Source organism: Gorilla gorilla, chromosome 4, assembly GCF_029281585.2.
Source record: "Gorilla gorilla gorilla isolate KB3781 chromosome 4, NHGRI_mGorGor1-v2.1_pri, whole genome shotgun sequence".
Lineage (NCBI taxonomy): Eukaryota > Metazoa > Chordata > Mammalia > Primates > Hominidae > Gorilla > Gorilla gorilla.
Window position 1 is genome coordinate 125422494 of NC_073228.2, and position 21039 is coordinate 125443532.

General features: G+C 34.2%; 1 pseudogene; it reads right to left on the reverse strand.

Moving 5' to 3' along the window:
- Nucleotides 1–17695: 17695 nt before the first annotated feature.
- On the reverse strand, nucleotides 17696–18168 carry LOC101135175 (large ribosomal subunit protein uL23-like; annotated as a pseudogene).
- Nucleotides 18169–21039: the final 2871 nt, after the last annotated feature.

Below are 21039 nucleotides of genomic sequence, written 5' to 3' on the forward strand. Positions count from 1 at the left end.
GATAGACCCCTACCAAGGCTAATAAAGAAGAAAAGAGAGAAGAATCAAATAGACGCAATAAAAAATGATAAAGGGGATATCACCATCGATCCCACAGAAATACAAACTACCATCAGAGAATACTATAAACACCTCTATGCAAATAAACTAGAAAATCTAGAAGAAATGGATAAATTCCTTGACACATACATCCTCCCAAGACTAAACCAGGAAGAAGTTGAATCTCTGAATAGACCAATAACAGGCTCTGAAATTGAGGCAATAATTAACAGCTTACCAACCAAAAAAAGTCCAGGACCAGATGGATTCACAGCCAAATTCTACCAGAGGTACAAAGAGGAGCTGGTACCATTCCTTCTGAAACTATTCCAATCAATAGGAAAAGAGGGAATCCTCCCTAACTCATTTTATGAAGCCAGCATCATCCTGATACCAAAGCCTGGCAGAGACACAACAAAAAAATAGAATTTTAGACCAATATCCCTGACGAACATCGATGCAAAAACCTCAATAAAATACTGGCAAACCGAATCCAGCAACACATCAAAAAGCTTATCCACCATGATCAAGTGGGCTTCATCCCTGGGATGCAAGGCTGGTTCAACATACACAAATCAATAAAGGTAATCCAGCATATAAACAGAACCAAAGTAACTGGGAAATTCTACCAAACATTTAAAGAAACACTGAGACCAAAAACTGTACAATCTCTTCTACAATAAAAAAGAGGAGAGAATCTTCCCAGTATGTTGTTTGAAGGTATGTATAAACTGATAGCCAAGTAGAAAAATACAGCCTATAAAAGAAAGAAAAGTACAGACTAATATTTCCCATGTAGATTCAAAAACCTTTAACAAAATATTAGCAAACAGATTGAGCATTATATAAAAATAATTACACATTATGACCAAATAAGTTTCATTCCGGGGATGCAAATCTGGTTCAGTGTTCAAAAATCAAACAAAGTAATTCGTTATATTAATAAGGGAAGGGAAAAAGTCCCATGATCATATCAGTCAATGCAGAAAAGTCTTTGAAAAAAGCAATCACTCATTTATGATAAAAACTCCACCAAAATAGGAACAGAGATCTTCCTCAAGTTGATAAAGAGCATCTACTAAAAAACCCTACAGCTAACATAGTACATACTGTTGAAGAACTGCATGCTTTCCCCTTAAGATCAGGAACAAGGCAAAGATATTCACCCTCACCAACTGTATTCACCCTCACCAACTGTATTCACCACACTGAAGAAAATTCTAGCCAATGCAATAGAAATATATGGTATAGGGATGAAAAATGAAGATATAAAACAGTCCTTTTGTGCAAGTGATATGAATGTATACTTAGAAAGTCCCATAAAATCTATCATAAGAAAAAAAACAGCCTAGAATAAGTAAATTAACCAAAATAAAAAAACCCCATAAATCTATAATTTCATTCAATGTCCTAGCAATAAACAATACCAAGTGATATATTTTTATAGTAGCTCAAAATATTGTAATACATATGTAAATCTAATATAATAGACACAGGATTTTTATACTGAAAACTGTATAATTGTGATAAAAAAATTTTGAGTATCTCAGTAAATGAAGAAACATAACATGCTCATGGATTGTAAAACTCAACATAGTAAAGATGTAAGTTTTCTTCAAATTTACATATAGATTTAATGCAACTGTTATTATAATCTTAAGACTATTGGAGATATAGACAAGATTATTCTAAAATTAAATGAAAAGGCAAAGAACTGGAAGAGCAAAAACAATTTTGAGAGATAATAAAGTGGAAGGAATCAGTCCACTAATCAGTCTTTCTTTCTTCTTTCTCTCTCTCTCTCTCTCTTTTTTCCTTCCTTCCTTCCTACCACAAATTGCACTGCTAAGCATTTATTCCAGAAAACAAATTAAAAAATTATGTTCACAAAAACCTATACACAAATGTTTATAGCAGTTTTATTTGTAATAGCCAAAAACTGGAAACAACTAGATGTTTTTCAACAGCTGAATTGCTAAAGAAACTATGGTATAACTACAAAATGGAATGCTATTCAATAATTTCATAGAATGATCTGTTGATGCACGCAACAACGTGAGTGAATCTCCAGAGAACTATTCTGAGTGATAAAAGAAAGGCGTGGAACAGAAGTGAGGTGGATGCATCTATAAAAGGGCAATAGAAGAAGTCTTTATGCTAGCGAAAACATTCTACATGCTAACTATATTAATGACAATAGTCTGGTTGTGATGTCAGACTATAGTTTTTGCAATATATTGCCATTAGGAAAAAATTGGGTAAAGGAAATATAATTTGTCTCTATTATTTCTTAAAACTGCAGATGAATATACAATTATTTCAAAATAAAATTTTTAAATAAAAAAGATAAATCCATATTTAAATGTAAATACAATATGTTATATTCAGAATAAATTGAGGGTGATATTATAGAGAAAAAACTATAACCAGATATTTTACTATATCAGATAAAGGTTGAAGTAACATGCCAAACAAATTATCGGCTTTAAGTGTTGCATAGAAGATTTAATCCTTTTCCTCTTTGCAGGAGCTCCATATTATCATGAGTTTCATTAGAATGCCATGTGCCATTAGAGATTTAAACCTTTTCAGTGTAAGTTGCTAGAAGCTCAACATTGGGAATATATTATGCTCCTATGTCTAATCTCCTTGTTACTAGATACATTTAGTTAAAATAACCTAACAATCCATTTAATAACTAATTTGATTATTCATTATATTAAATGATAAAGAAAACATTAACAGCAAACATTCTTCATGCACCATTTTAATTTTATATGAAACACAATTTGCTTATTCTTGCTAATTTAAAAATTTTAATTTTCTTTTCAAAAATAAAGATGAAGAGTTTCAAGTGCTCATCCCACCACAGAAACATCAATTTCAACAACTATTTATACACAAAACACCTTCACAGAGCTAAAGAAACCCAGTGAGAGATTCAAGAACCTGGGTATAGCACAAAAAGAAGAAAAAAAATGCATTAATGAGCATAGGAAAGATAGTTTTATATTACCTTCTTTACCCTTTGCTCAACCCCAGGCAGCACAACCTGGAGAGAGATATCTTTGCTTAGGAGAAGGAGAAGGAAGTGAGCACTGTACTTTGCCTTGGACCCCAGAGAAAGTCCACTCCAGTTAAATCCAGCCTTACACAGGATTTAATGGACCCCATGGACTCAGACTCCACACTGGTACTTACAACTGAGCCTCCATGCTCACTCCATTGACAGACTTGATTCTACAACCCCAGGTTCTAGGCCCACAAGTCGTGGCAGACTTAATCTCTAGGCCACCCAACAGCCAGACTGACTGGCTTCAGGTGGCTTCAGGTTCCAGACAAGACCCAGCACAGACCTCCACACCCTGTAGTCCTAGTCCTCAGGCTGACACCTGAGGACTTAGCCAACAGTTTGGGCCCTGTGGATACAGACTCCAGGGTGTGCAGCCCCAAGCTCCAGACTGGTGTCCAAAGACTGAGCCTTCAAGCCCACCTTGGTGCCAGGCATAATTTCATACCCTCAGGATCTAGTGTGCACAATGGAATCCTAAGGACTCAGGATCCAGGCCTTTCCCAGTGGTCTTAGGTACCAGGCCTACCCCCATGGACTTAGGCACCAGGCCTATCCCTTTGAACCCAGGCTCTATCTGAGCCACCCAACATCTGACCAGCCCATGTAGACTTAGGCTCAAGGCCACTCCACTGCCAAGTCAACCCCTGTGAACCCAGGATTTATGACAGCCCCTAGAAGACAGGATCCAAGCTTACCCTAATAGATACAGGCTAAAGGCCCATTCCTTCAGACCTAATGAATAGGTTCACCACAGAGGATCCAGGCTTTGGGCTCAGCCCTGCAAACCCAGGTGCCAGGCCAACCTGCCCAAGGAATCCAGCAAACTATAACTCCCTCAAACTACACTAATGGCATACTGAGAATTTTTATATGGGCTGACTGATCCTGGACTTTCCGAGGCAAAGCCAGGCTGCAAAGACTGGAATAAGTCCCTACTTTTTCAAAGCGGCAGACATCCATGTAAGGCAACAAGAAACGTAAAAATCCAAGGAGACATAATAGTTTTAGTCCATTAGCGCTGCTATAACAGAATACCTGACTGAGTAGTTTAGAGTGAACAGGAATTTATTGGTTCAAAGTTCTGGAGGCTTAGAAGTTCAACATTAAGATGGTGGCAGCTTCAGTGATTCTGATTTCGAGATGGTACCTTGAATATCACATTTTCCCTCAGGGTGGAATTATTTGTCTTCACATGGTGGAGGACAGAAGAGTAAAGATGAAAAAAAAAAAGCCAAATTTGTCCTTTATAACAACACTGATCCCACCCATAAGAGCAGAGCCCTAATGGCCTTTTTACCTCCTAAATTATCAGTTTCTAACACCACCACGACAGTGACCAAATTTTAACATGAGTTTTGGAGGGGACAAATATTCATACCAGAGCAAACACCAAAACACTACAATAATCTCCCAATAGGCAGCCACACCCCACCCCCCAAAAATGAAGATATATAAATACGCTGACAAAAAAAATTCTAAATAATTGTTTTAAAGAAGATAACAAACTTCAAGAAAATAAAAAGAAAGGATTCAATAATATTAGAAAAATAGTAAATGAAAAAATAAAAAAACCAAAGATGGTAATTAAAACAAAGTGAAACCATGGAGATGAAGAAAATATGATGACTGAAGTAAAAAATGCAATAGAGATTATCAAGAGCAGAATTATCAAGCAGAAGAAAAACTCTTTGAACTCAAAACTAGGTTATTTTAAAATATATAGTTAGAGAAAAAATGAAAGAATGCAAAGGAATGAAGAAAGCTTATGGGACAGAACTATAGGGCAAATTTTTTGAGTTATAAGAGTTAATGATGGAAAATAGAAGATCAAAGGGGAGGAAAGATTATTTAAATGAATAATTTAAATATTGTGGGAAAGATAAATAATCAAGTACAGAATAGTAAAAGGTCTCCAGTTAGATTCAATGCAAATAAGAATACAGCAAGGCATATTATAATCAAAATATCAAAAGTCAAAAAACAATGAGAAAATCATGAAAGCTGCAATAGAAAAGAAGAAAAATGATATATAAGGGAGTTCTAATAAGGCTAACACCTTATATCTCAGCAGACACATCACAGCCAGGAAAGAATGGGATGATATATTCAAAATGCTGAAGAAAAAAAACAAAAAAAAACTTCCAACCAAGAATACTAAACTCAATAAATCTGTTCTTCATAAATGAAGGAAAGATAAACTTTCTCAGATGAACGAACGTTAAGAATGTTCATCACCATTAAACATATCTTATAAGAAATGCTAAAGAAAATGCTACAAACTGAAATCAAAGAATTCTAATTAGTAACACAAAATAATATGAAAGTATGAAGTTCACTGTTATAAGTAAATATATCATCAAATTCAGAATACTCTGAAACTGTAATAGTGATGCATATATCACTTATATCTTAAGTATGAAGGTTAGAAGATAAAACTATAAAAAATAATAACAAAAATCTGTTCAGGGAAATACCATATAAAAATATGTAAATTGTGACATTAAAAATGTAAAGTTTTTGGAAGGAGTAAAACTATTTTGTAGGCAAATTTGTTAATTTGTTTAAGGTAGGCTGTAAGATTTTTTTGTAAGCCTTATGGTGACCACAAAGCAAAAGCCAATGGTAGAGACAAAAAGATAAACAGCAAGAAATAAAAGTGTATTACCAGAAAAAATCACTTAATTACAAAAAAAGACAGCAAGGAATAAAGGATTTACAAATAAAGCAACAAAATGGTAGTAGTAAGTTCTTCCTTAACAATATTTACCTTAAATATAAATGGATTAAATACTTCAATCAAAAGACATAGAGTGACTCAATAGATTAAAAAAAGAGTCAACTACAAAAGACTCACTTCACCCATAAAGATGCATATACCCTGAAAGTGAGGAAGTACTAAAAGATTATTTCATATAATTGGACAACAAAAGGAAGGAAGAGTAGCTATACTTATATCAGATAAAATAGACTTTATGTCAAAAACTGTAAGCAGAATAAAACAGATCATTGACATGGTTTGACTCTGTGTCCCTACCCAAATCTCATCTCAAATTATAATCCCCATGTGTCAAGGGAAGTAAGTTATTGAATAATGGGGGCAGTTTCCCCCACTCTGTTCTCCTGATAGTGAGTGAATGCTCATCAGATCTGATGGTTTTATAAACGGTAGTTTTTCCTGAACTATTGCTTTCTGTCTTTCCTGCCACCTTGTGAAGAAGGTGCCTGCTTCCCCTTTTCCTTCCGCCATGATTGTAAGTTTCCTGAGGCCTCCCTAGCTTTATGAAACTGTGAGTCAATTAAACCTCTTTCCTTTATATATTACCCAGTCTTGGGTAGTATCTTTATACCAGTGCAAGAACAGACTAATACAATTATTATTTTATAATGAAGGAGTTAATTCAACAAGAAAATATAATGATTACAAATATATTTGTACTAAACATTGAGTAACTTAAATAAATACAGGAAATATTAATAAACCTGAAGAGAGAGAGAGAGATTGCAAAACAATAATAGTAGCATACATGGAACATTCTCTAGGATAGATTAAAAACCCTGGATGCAAGAGGAGAGGGAGATGAGCACTGTATTTTGCCTTGGACCTCAAAACTAAGCCTGCCCCAGTAAAACTCAGCACTGAAGTCTCTTGTAGCCCCAGATTAAAATCTGGTATGCACAAATTGATCATCCAGGCTTTTTCTAATGCCAGAGTAGATGCCACAACATTAGGCTGCACTCCAGCATGGGCAACAAAAGTGAAACTCCGTCTCAAAAAAAAAAAAAAAAAAAGGGCGGGAAGAGAGAAAATAATAAAGATCTAAATGAAAATACATAAAATAGAGACTAGAAAAGAGAAAACATTAATAAAATTAAGAGTTGGCTTTTTGAAAGTATACACAGTATCAGCAGACATTTAGCTGGACCAAGAAAAATACATAAGATTCAAATAAATAAAATTAGAAATATAAGAGGAAACATTATAACTAACAGCATGGAAGTACAAAGGATTACAGGAGAGCACTATGGAGAATTATACACTCTTCAAAATGTATAACCAGAGGAAATGGATTGATTTCTAGACCATACAACCTACTAAGACTGAATCATGAAGAAATAGAAATTCTAAACAGACAAGTAACAAGTTATGAGATTGAATCAATAACAAAATATCTCCCATCAAAGAAAAGCCCAGAACCTGATGGCTTCACTGATGAATTCTACCAAACATTTGAAGAACTAAACCAAGCTAACTCAAACTGTTTCAAAAAATTGAAGATAAAGAAGTACTTCCAAATTCATTTCACTAAGTATCATTATCCTAATATTAAAGCCAGACAAGAATACTATAATAAAAGTTACAAGGCTATATGCTTGATAAACACATGTATAAAAATCCTCAGCAAAAACATAGCAAGCAAAATTCAATACTACATTAAAAGGATTGTTGACAATTCACCATCATCAAGTAAGATTTATCCCAGGAATACAAGAATGGTTCAACAAAGCCAAATCTATAAATGCAATATACCACATTAACAGAATGATGTACAGAAATTACATAATCATCTCAATAAGGCAGAAAAAGCATTTGACATAATTCAACATCCTTTCATAATAAGACTCTCAACAAATTGGTATAGAAGAAATGTACTTCAACACAATAAAAGGGCATATATAACAAACATACAGCTAGTATCATATTCTAAGGTGAAATTTGAAAGCTTTTCCTCTAACATCAGGAATACAAGGATACTCACTTTCGCTGCTTCTATTCAACATAGTACTGAATGTCCTAGCTAGAGCAATTACACAAAAGAGAGAGAGGCAAGAGACATTAGAAATGGAAAGAAAAAAACTACATTTTTCCTATTTTGGATAATATAATCTTTTATGTAGAAAACCCTAAAGATGCCACACTAAAAAAAAATCTCTAAGAACTGATAAATTCAGTACACAAAAAATAAAAAAAACCATAGAAAATAAACAAAAAACAGCACAAAACATTGCAGCATTTCTATACACTAACACGAAACTATCCAAAAAATAAATCAAGAAAACAATTCCATTTATAACAGCTACCAAAAATACATAGGAATAAATTTAACCAAGCGGGTGAAAGCCTTGTACACTCCAAATTATAAAACAATAATGAAAGAAAATGAAGAAAACTCAAGTATATAGTAGGAAATCCCATGTTTACAAATAGGAAGAATTAATATTGTTAAAATGTCCCTACTTCCCAAAAGAATTTGAAGAGTCAAGGCAATTCCATCACAATTTCAATGACATTCTTCACAGAAACAGAAAAAAATCTAGAATGTGTATGAAACCACAAAATACTGAATAGACAAAGCAATCTTGAGCAAAAAGAACAAAGCTGGAGGTATCACACTACCTACTTTACAAAGCTATACTAACCAAAACATCATGGAACTGGCACAAAAACAGACACGTAGGCCAATGCAACAGAATATAGATCCCAGAAATAAATCCACATGTGTGGTCAATTCATTTTTACAAAGTTGCTAATAACACACAATTGGGAAAGAAAGCCCTCTTCAATAAATGGACACATGGATTATCTACATGCAGAAGGATGAAATTAGACCAACATCTCACACCATATAAAAAAATCAACTCAAAATATACTAAAGACTTAAATATAATTCTTCAACTGTAAAACTAGTAGGAAAAAATAGGAGAAAAGCTCCTAGACACTGTGATTTTTGAGATATGAACCCAAAAGCACAGGCAACAAAAGCAAAATTAGACAAATAGGATTACATCAAATCCAACTGCTTCTTCTCTGCTAAGGAAACAATCAACAGAGTAAAGGGACAACCTACATAGTAGGAGAAAGTATTTGCAAATATACATCTGATAAAGTACTAATATTCTAAATATATAAAGAATCGAAACAATTCAATAGTAAGAAACCAAATGACCCAATTTAAAAAAATGAACATAAGATCTAAATAGGCATTTCTCAAAAATATATACATACAGATGGCCAATGAGTATATGAAAAAATGTTCAACATCACTAATTATCACAGAAAAGTAAATTAAAACCACAATGAGATATCACCTAAAACCTGTTAGAACACATATTAACAAAAAGCTGAAAGACGCTTGTTGATAAGGATGTGGAGAAAAGGGTACCTTTGCACATTATTTGTGAGAATAAAACTAGTGCAACCATCAAAGAAAACAGTATAGGAGTTCATCAAAAATTAAAAATAGAAGTACCAGATCATCCAGCAATTCTGATTCTGAATGTATATCTAAAGAAAATGAAATCACTATGCAGAAGGAATGTCTTCACTTCCATGCTCATTGCAGTATTAGTCCCACTGGCCCTGATATGGATTCAACCTAAGTGTTCATCAACAGATAATGGATTTTAAAATGTGGCATATATACACTATGGAATACTATTCATCCTTAAAAAGAAAGAAATCCTGTCATTTGTAACTACATAAATTAACCTTAAGGATATTATATTAAACAAAACAAGCCAGGGGCACAAAGACAAATACTGTGTGATCCCACTTATTTGTTGAATATAAAAAAGCTGAATTCATACTAGTAGGGAGTAGAGTGGTGGTTACCAGGGACTGTGGTGTGGGGTAAATGTGGGGAGACATTAATCAAAAGATACAAAATTTCACTTATATGGGAGGTGTAAATTCAAAAGATCTACGGTACAAAATGATTATTATAGTTAATATCAATGAATTTTATTTTTGAAAATTGGAAAAAGGGTAGTTTTTAAGTATTTGCATCACAAAAAAAATCAGTGTTAGGTAATATATATGTTAATTAGCTCGTTAGCGATTTTATAATGTACACGTATTGTAAAACCACATGTGCATGATAAATATATACAATTTGTATTTGTCAATTTAAACATTTAAAAAATCAATTAAATGTGAAAAAAGGCAAATGGATTCCTAAGGAATAATTTTTAACTACACTGCAGCTGTAGAAAAGTATAATTGAATATGATCTTTTTAAGTCAAGTAATTATTAGACCAAAATTTCCTACTAAAATGACAGCTTGGTAATATAACAGATTTTCAAGGCATTAAAGCCTCAGAGCTCATTATGTTACCTAGAAGTAAGCTACTGTAAATTTATAAATAACCTGCTACACAGAGGAATTAACAAAAAGCTTCAAAATCACTGTTTAATTTTAAATTTGCTAACAGTTTATCAGCTGAGATGATTAAATGGCAAATTATAACTTAAACTCCATTATACTGATGTAATGTAATTAGTGGTGTCATAAGGCACACCTACAAGCTTCAGGAGTATTGAAATTTACTCACAAGGCTGACACTTAATGCCTTTGGAAATATTAAAATTCCTCTCAGTACTCTTAATACATCTTTTTTAATATAGTAAAAAATGTGCTTTCTAAATCGAAAGTACCCTGGTTTGAGAGAAGTTTAGCTATTCCAATCATTCTTCCAGGATTTTCTTTTAGAAATCCAATTTAAATGAATGTTTCAGATGACTAATTTCTTAATCTTGTTATCTCCAATATTTGAACTAATTGGCAGTTATTAACCATATAACACATAACATTTTGCCACCTAACATCACTAACAAAATATTATTGAAATATGGCCCAGTATGTCACTTGCACCTGTAATCCCAGCACTTTGGGAGGCTGAAGCAGGCAGATCACCTGAGGTCAGGAGTTCGAGGCCAGGCTGGCCAACATGGTGAAACCCCATCTCTATTAAAAAAAAAAAAATACAAAAATTAGCCGGGCATGATGGCTCACAGCTTTAGTCCCAAATACTAGGGAGGCTGAGGCAGGAAAATTGCTCGAACCTGGGAGGCAGAGGTTGCAATGAGCCAAGATTGTGCCACTGCACTCCAGGCTGGATAACAGAGTGAGACCCTGTCTCAAATTTAAAAATATGTATATATTGAAACAAGACAAAATTTTATTAAAATAGATTTTCTCCCTTTTTGGGGAGTGGTGGAGATTGATTTTCATATCAGAATTTCTTAGAGACCTGAAAATATAAGTTATCTATTTTCATAATGTCCTTTTTTATAGTTTTATTTTTTAAAAAAATGTGTACATATTTACAAGGTACATGAAATTTTATGTTATATGCATATAATGTGCAGTAATAAAGTCAGGGTATTCAGGGTGTCCATCACCCAAGTACAAGACATTTTTAAATATAGTCATCCTACCAAACATTGTATTTATTCCTGATATGGTATGGCTGTGTCCCCACCCAGATCTCATCTTGAATTCACACGTGTTGTGGGAGGGACCCAGTGGGAGGTAAGTGAATCATGGAGGCAGGTCTTTCCCGTGCTGTTCTTGTGATAGTGAATAAGTCTCAGGAGATCCGATAAGGGGTGTTTCCCTGCCTTTTGCCATGATTGTGAGGCCTCCCCAGCCACATGGAACTGTAAGTCCATTAAACCTCTCTTTCTTTTGTAAATTGCCTAGTCTCAGGTATTTCTTTATCAGCATCATGAGAACGGACAAATACAATTCCATCTATATTACTGTATGTTTGTATGCATTAGCCTATTTCTCTTTATCCTCCCCCTCACACTCCCTCTTCCCAATCTATACTTTCTATTTTTCACTCTCTACCTCCATGTGTTCAAAAGTTTTAGCTCCCACATATAAATGAGAACATGCAATATTTGTCTTTTTGTGACTGGTTTATTTCACTTAAAAGAATGGCCTCCAGTTCCATCCATGTTGCTGCAAAGGACATGATTCCATTTTTGTATGGCTGAATAGTATTCTATCGTGTGTATATACCACATTTTCTTTATCCATTAATCTGTTGATGGACGCTTAGGTTGATTCCATAGCTTTTCTAATGTGAATAGTGCCATAATAAATGTGTGAGGTGAGTGCAAGTATCTCTTTGATATATTAATTTATTTTTCTTTCAGTAGATACTCAGTAGTGAGATTGCTGGATGTAATGGTAATTCTATTTTCAGATTTTTGGAAATACTGTTATCCGTATTCTTAAAAATCTTTCCCAATCCCTAAATCACCCTTAAATCTTCTATGATTGCACCTCTTAGTCTCCATGTACCTTCATAAATGTTGTTAGATGCCCTTCCAATGTGCTTGTATAGAACTATGCATTTACATGTGTCATTGCACATTTTATTACTTCTTCCTCTCATGATGATATAAATTCTTTGAGGACTAAAACTGTACCTTATTTACTGTTACATACCAAAGATCTCACATACTTCCCATAAATATTGTGTGCAACATTTGTGCTGTGGAATTAATAAATATTTGTATCTAGTCTATTGAACTTCAAAGTATTTTGCCTACTTCCAGCATTCTTGTATTTGATAAATAGGTGATGGTTATACAAATATTTTATACACTTACAGACTTTTACAGTTTTTCTTAGTCTGAATTTTCAAGTGCTTTTCATTTTTTCTTTTTCATCATATGGTATGATGGTTTAACTTATTACTTTAGGGTTTTTTGCAAAATCCATTATGTTTTCCCACAAATAATTCTCCAGAAATGCATACAGAATTCCAACTATGTTTTTGTTGCTTTCATTATTATATTAGTCCAGTTTCATGCTGCTGATGAAGACATACCCAAGCCTGGGTAATTTATAAAGAGAAAGATTCGATGGACTCACAGTTCCATGTGGCTGGGGAGGCCTCACAATCATGGCAGAAGGCAAAGGGCACATCATACATGGAGGCAGACGAGAGAATGAGAGCCAAGTGAAAGAGGTTTCCCCTTATGAAACCATCAGATCTCATGAAACTTATTCACTACCACGAGAACAGCATGGGGGAAACTGCCGCCGTGATTCAACTATCTCCCACCAGGTTCCTCCCACAACACGTGGGAATTATGGGAGCTACAATTAACGATAAGATTTGTGGAAGACACACACAGCCAAACCATATCAATTACATAAAGTGCATTAACTCACCAAATGAGAAAATTAATCTGAAGCCCCACCAAATAAGAGTTACCAAATAACAGTTAAGAAGAACAACATTAACAGATAATGTTAGTCTAATATAGTAATTTTCCAGATTTCTAAATTGTCAATTAATCAAGTATTATTTGACTCATGCTTTTGCTTGATAGATTCTTTCAGTAATCATGCATATTTCAATAGTCATGTTCAATTAAGGTAGCAATGGGAAAAATATTCTTGAGATTAGCTCGCATTTTAAAGATCTTCTTGATTTGTTTCCATTATTCTTCACTATACTATTTGGCACATTTTAAGTCATTCTTCTTTGTGTGTGCCTCTGATTAGTGTTTGAAAGTAGTTATCTTATTCCTAATTTCATCCTTTGACAGTGTACATATTGAACACTTTTTATCTTGCCACATAAATCATTTCTCAAGGTTCTTTAATCATTTCACTCAAAATATTCACTCAACTTTCCCCAGTCAGCTCATAAATTTTTGATTACACAGTGTTCAAATTTAAATGCAAAAATGAAAACATGGTCCTACAGGAGTACTGCAGGCTACAATTTCTTGCAATGATTATGTTCAATGGGATAGGAGCATCTTCAATTACTCCCAATATAGGAAGACTTCAGAGAGGCAATTTAAAGGCAAAAATTCAAACAAATAGTCTATAACTGCTCTTTTATTGGTACAAAAACTCATTTTTATATCTTATCTAGCTAACTATGGTTTTAATTTTTTCTAATATCTTGTTTTGCAATAACAAAGTGAACTTAGTTTATTGGAATCTACTGCTGATTTCTAACTTTTCTGACTTCATTAATAGAAAAAAATAATGTCACTGTATTTCAAATTAATATATACTTTATATTATTCAAAGAAATTATGTCATTATAGATGATAATTCTCAAATTATCTGTTTTTTTTAACAATTTTCTTCTCTTTTCTATTCCTTTGGAGACTGGTTTGCATGGATGAATAATGAGATGCCTGTGGTTTCTGACTTCTGATTAGTTTGGCCAAAGGAGAACACAGGAAGGAGTTCAAATAAAATAAGTTCAGGGTATTCATTCTCTTGATTCCTTTCCTATAGAGTTAATACTAAAAAGCAGTGACTCTTGACTGAAAGTCACTGCTATTACTACAAGAAGTCTCCATAGAGAGATAAACTTCCAAAATGGTGGAGTGAGGATCTCAGTGAACTTGTTCTCCCTCTAAAACCATTAAAATGTGGGCAAATCAACTAAAATCAACCATTTTAGTACTCTGACAATTAACACAACTACATAAAGGTAGGAAAATAATCTATCTGAAAGATACTACTGAACCTTGGTAAGAGAGCAGGCTCTGTGATGTTTCCCCATTCCCCTTCCTTTTCCAGTTCAGTGGTACAGTAGACAAAAGCCAGCAATATAGCAAAAGAGAGAGAAAGACAGACAGAGAGAGAAATAGATTGAGAGAGAAAGATCCCTAAACACTCTTAGACCTCTGTTAAAAGCACCATCCCCAGAGGGCTATCAACATTTTGTCTACATTTGAAGTTCACTGGAAAATATATATTCTTAGAGTACAGTGGCTATTTGATTTGATTTAGAACTCCTCTCAAAAGAGGGAGGAGAGTCTAACACTATGATATTACCCATAAAATAGCAAACTACTGGTCATATCTCACTTACATAAAGTTGTGATTTTAGTTGGGCCATACGAGAGCCTGCACACATCTTTAAAAGGAAATCCTGGGGAAGTAGATGACCATAGGATACTTTGAAAAGTGTCCAGTTATTCCTAGGAATCTAAAAGATTGTATGCTTGTGCAAGCCAGTGCACATGCCGGAGAAGACCTGAGACAGAAGACGGCACCAGTGGATCACCGTTGATTGACCCTGAAGCTTTGCAGAAGAAAGTGCAAGCTAAGTTTGTCTTGTAAACTGCCTAAAGTTTGAAGGCATGCCTTATCACTCAGGTCATCTTTTCACAGAGTGAAATATACAAAGACAATGAAATAAAAAAAAAAATCTCCCAAGCAATCATCAGCTCACATTAAATTACACTGAATAAGGCATGACACCTAAGAAGTCAAGCTTAAAATTAAAAATAATAATAATAATAATAATAAAGCCAACAGAGAACTCAGGGGTAACACACTGGAAAGAATACAGAAACTACAAATTTGTTTCAAGAATTATGCTAAATAATGAGTAAAAAATTAAAAACTATATCCCAGCAACAAATAACACAAATGAAAACAAAAAGTGTAATACAGACCTTGATGGGGGTGGGGCACGATGTGGAGGAATGTGATTCCCACTTGTTACAATACAGTATATAAAATGTCCAGTTTTCAACAAAAAAAATGAAGTCCAATGGGACAACAAAGTATGAGTCAGGGGCTTAGATCTTTGGTTCATTAATGGTCCCATCACCCACTGCCACTCCTCATCCCTGCGATGGTTCTCAGCTGCCTTCTCCTCTAATCCTACTCAGTGTTCCTGTAAGGATCTACATTTACTGTCCACATTGGGGTGTAACATCATATAGTAAAATAATAACACTCTTAAAGATCAACAGAGATCATGGCAGAAAGGAAAAAGGGTTGTTTTTCTAGCTTTTGAAAGAGAGACCCTACATTTGAATTTTGTACTGAGCCTTTTAAATTATGTAGTTGGCCCTGCTCCAAATGAATACACTTCACAATGTCAGCAAATCAAGAGCCTCATACTTCTGCAGTTGACATTAATGTACTCACACTTATGAAAGTTTGCCAATCCCTGATCTCTGTTTAATACATTTTCACAAATCTCTATAAAAGTCAGTAGTTTGTTCTTCTAGAAGTGAGTGTGTCTGGTCAATATAATGTTCTCTTACTTTAGTTTGCAATAAATTCAGCTTAGTGGGATTTGGTGGTTATTGTGGTTTGTTTCAGATATTTTGTGATAGTCTCATTACTTGAGAGAACCAACATTTGGGTATATAAGGATGAGAGATCTGATTATGTGTTTCCAGTGCCCTTAACGTTAAAGACAATTTGTTCAAAGAGAGGGTGGTTATTTGGAATTGATAAGAAATACTAAGAAATAGCATTGGTGCTCTATTCTCAAAAATTTTTCCCCACATATTCCAGGAAAGAGCTTCATTGCTAATTAAAAACTATGTTTTCATAATATAATCATACTAGGTTCAGGAAAATAAGAAAGTTATCATTCATTTATAATTTATTGAAAACTTTTCCAAACCAGTGGTACCTATGTGACTACCAAATCGTATATGCTCAAAAATATTACATTAATGAAGTTATTAAACAACACATTAATCATCATTGAATTTTTCCTCTCAATTGTGAGCTGAACCCACATTGAAAAAGTGAACAAACGCATGCAAAGACTAGGAGAAGCAAATTTTTAAATGATAAAATGAAAATAAATCATAAAGTAAAATATGTAGTAAAGACTAGTCAAATTAGTGGTATCATAAAAGTGGATGTATGCAAAAAAGATAGGCAATGGTACTTATTAGAAATATAAGATAAAGTCAAGAAGAAATATGACTATGTCTTAAACATAATTTCTACCTTAGTTTAATTTTCTTGAGCTTGCTGCTTCAGATGACCTAAAAGTATCCAAAAATGCCTTTGACATGCATGCTATATATTGGCAATGGTTTATATACCCTAATTTGGAAGGAAATAATAAAACAATAGATCAAACATTTAGATGATTTTATATAGAAAATAAATTGATGTTTACCTATTAACTGTTTATATACTATGAGGGCAAGTAAATTGGTAATGTATGTTAAAATTTGTTTTGTCCCACAATTAATATAAAAAAAGAAGTCGAGGTATTATATCCAAAATATTCTAGAATTCACTACTCTTCATTTTTATCATTAGAAAACAAATCCTCACTTTGATTTTAGATTTAAGAGCCTTTCTCTAATAAAACCTGTCAGAATGGCATTAATATTCTTGTGGTATTTTTATTGGTATATCTCATTTAACATGTCCAGTAATGAATCTTTTTTATTATAAGACATATCTATTTTTATAAATGCATTCTCTTGGTATAACAGGTTTGTAGTCACTCTTACTTTTCCTAGTGGAAGGAGCTTTTTAGTACATCATAAAGAATGTATAAGTAAATGAAACTGTAGACATGAATTATAGATTCTTCTGTTGTTTTATACCTCTTTGCTCTACTTAGAATTTTTTATAGTTTGGTGAAATAAAAGAGAAGATTGACAAGGGGAATTGTCACATACAATAGTTACCAGGTAGGATGTGTTCACCTAGTACTGGCTATGGTCAAGTGGTGAATTGTGTGGTTGGTCTAGCATTTTATTACTTTCCTCACTGTGTTTGGATATCTAGAGGGCAGGGCTTTATATCATTGCATATTGAATAATTTTATCCTAACATGTACATGAATAGAAGTTCTATCTTTAGGAGTATATTTTAATCTACTCTCTAAAAATTCATACTTAAAAGAAATTTATAGGCTACTCATACCTGCAAGGCTTTCAAAGGATGTTACTGTTTGGCATTTTTTCAATAGAAGATAAATATTTCTTTTTTTTCTGGTGAAATGATATATACATATATAATTAGCCAGTTGGACTCAGTTTACATGATCCCAATTTTGTTGGCAACATCCAAAGCATCGTAATCAGGAGCCAGTTGAACATATGCCTTCTCTCCTTCAGGCCTAATCAGGGTGTTGACCTTGGCTACATCGATGTCATAGAGCTTCTTCACAGCCTGTTTGATCTGGTGCTTGTTGGCTTTAACATCCACAATGAATACAAGCATGTTGTTGTCTTCTATATTCTTCATGGCAGACTCAGTGGTCAGCAGAAACTTAATGACAGCATAGTAGTCAAGATTGTTTCTCCTGGGGGCACTCTTCTGAGGATATCTGGGCTACCTCCAGAGTTTCAGTGTCTTGGACCGCCAGGAGGTGGGTGATATATGGATCTTATTTTTTTTGTAACTCTTGACACCCTTCAACATTGCCTACTTGACTTTGACCTTCAAAGCCTTGCTTTGGCTCCTGCTTTAGGAGGGGTAGGAGCTTCCTTCTTCTCCTTCCATGCCATCTTGTGAAAAGGGTCTCTGAGGCCCATTACAATGGGCTTATAGCGCTCAAAGATAAATATTTCAATTGAGGTAATGTAAGTCTAATAAGTACATGGAAGAAAAGGATGCAAAAAGAGAAAAATGATTGAAAAGTGATAGTAGAAAGATCTATGCAAAAGTAAAAATAATACAAATGTATATGAAACAAAAGTTTTGCCAGAGAAAATCGAAATAATTATTGAAATAATTGAATATTATTCACTGAATATTCAACTGAATATTGAAATAAATAATTGAAATAATTATTCATTAATTTTTCAGTAATAAATGCATATTACTTAAAACAGTATCATATATCCACTAACAGTTTCTTTTATTCTAAAATATAATGCTGATTTTTCTGAAATAAACATGGAACATTCTTGTTTCCTCCTCCATGAAATCATACAAAATATGCAACTTAGCACAGTTGTGCCTGGTGAAGGAGAGCACTTTCCAAGATGTTTGTCACTACTGAGAATGGTGAAGATGTAGAAACTGTGGACTTCATAACAATTAAATTTTCTCTATATGAATTTTATAAATCTTAATCTACTTGTGAATGGAAAGAAGTGTAAGAAAACGGGCCTTTTTTAAATTTCCATGTGGTTAAGATGGGCATGGTGGTCAGCACCTGTAATCCCAGCTACTCAGGAGGCTGAGGCAGGAGAATTGCTTGAACCAGGGAGATGCAGGCTGCAGTGAGCTGAGATGGCACCACTGCACTCCAGCCTGGGCGACAGAGCAAGACTCTGTCTCAAAAAAGAAAAAATAAAGAATAAGAAATGCATTTACTAATAAACCAAGGGTCAAAGAAAATATCACAATACAAAGCATAAAATAATTTGAACTCAAGGAAAAATCTTGAATATGGAAATATGTGGGATGAAATTAACGTTGTATTTAAAAGGAAAACACTTATTAGAAAAGTAATCGCTGGCATCGAGGTCCTCTTAGAAACTAGGAGAAAATATCAGGCAAGTAGCAAGTACTTTTGAGTTTACTGAATGTAATAGCTCAGTATTGGTTAAAAATTAAAATTCCTGTATGGAAAAAAATTTGTAGTAATGAGGGGATAAGGTCTTAACACATCTATTATTAATTCAGTTAAACGCAATAGCAGTTGAAGAGGTATTTAGCAATTTTTAAATTTTCTAATACCTTTATATCAATTATATTTTCTCCCTATGTCATCTCCAGAGTTTTATTTAAAAATAAACATATGAAACGTTTTAAAGGTACAAGGTACTGTGGCCAGCGCAGTAGCTCACGCCTGTAACCCCAGCACTTTGGGAGGCCGAGGCGGGCAGATCGCAAGGTCAGGAGATCGAGACCATCAGGGCTTACACGGTGAAACCCCGTCTCTACTAAAAATCCAAAAAAAAAAAAAATTAGCTCGGCATGGTGGCGGGATCCTGTAGTCCCAGCTACTTGGGAGGCCGAGGCAGGAGAATGGCGTGAACCCGGGAGGCGGAGCTTGCAGTGAGCTGAGATCGCGCCACTGGCTCCAGCCTGGGTGACAGAGCGAGACTCCGTCTCAAAAAAAAAAAAAAAGGTGCTGCTTATGAGCTGATAATGTTTTCAGAAACTAGTTAAAATGGTTTTCTTGTTTATTAGTTATATTTAGGACACTGAGAAATAACCAGGAATAACAGTTACATAAAATAAAAGGAGCTGTTAAAATAATTAAGAAAACAAATGAATTTTTCCTACTGGGATGATATTCAGATTTATACAACAGTACTTTTCTCCCTAGCTATAGTTATCAAATACTTGATACTGATCAAATAAGACTTCAAAATAATTCTGGAGAAAAAATAATTTAAAAACCAAGTATGACACTTTAAACACATAAAAACGCTTTGGGAGTCCCAGGCGGGTGGATCACTTGAGGCCAGGAGTTCGAGACCAGCCTGGCCAACATAACAAAACCCTAACTCTACTAAAAATACAAAAATTAGCCAGGCATCGTGGCGGATGCCTATAATCCCAGCTACTTGATGACTGAGGCATGAGAATTGCTTGAACCCAGGAGGTGGAGGTTGCAGTGAGCTGAGAAAGGACCACTGCACTCCAGCCTAGGCAACATAGTGAGACTTTGTCTGAAAATAAATTTAATATAATTTAAAAAATAAAAATAGTAAAGATTTTATTAAAAAATAAAAATCACTAAAGAAAAAATTATTTGGTATCTTTTTTAACACCTTACTGGGGTGTTACTCTTAATTAAAAATGAAGTTTTTGTAAACAACACTACAATCTCATATTACTTGCCATTGAGAAATATTACAGGTTTGTAGGCCCCCGGCCTGTTTTCTTAAAGGAAAAAAAAGCTTCTCATCCCATATATTTGAGTGGCTGTAGAAAATCACCTAGCCAATAAAATTGGTAAAGACAAATTCTGGAACTGTATGGACTTCCCTCAGTTTTCTATCCTGCCTTGATAAGCTGCCTACTAAGCTATGAATCAACTTTAAAAGGATAAATGGGCCAGTGTAACAATCACAGGCCTAAGAACAAATGCCTAGGGCCAGCGACAAATGCTGAGGGAAGATGAGCTAATTCTAGTAAACCAAACTGCCTATGCCATGGGTGACAGCCTGTGAGAGAGCGTGGAATTTCACCACAAGAGAATAACGTGTGTGAGGGCCAGGGCAGTGTGGCATGTTGATGAGCATGGAAGTACTTCATGTTAGCAATGCATTTCTGTGCTCTCCTGACCAAGAGGGAGTGCCAGAGGCTGTCATAGGGGAGGCCTTCGCAATTATCTTAAGTAATATCCTTGAAATTTAAACAAATTCAAATGAAATTTATGTTAGTTATCTAAACTTAAAAAAAATAACAGAGCATAT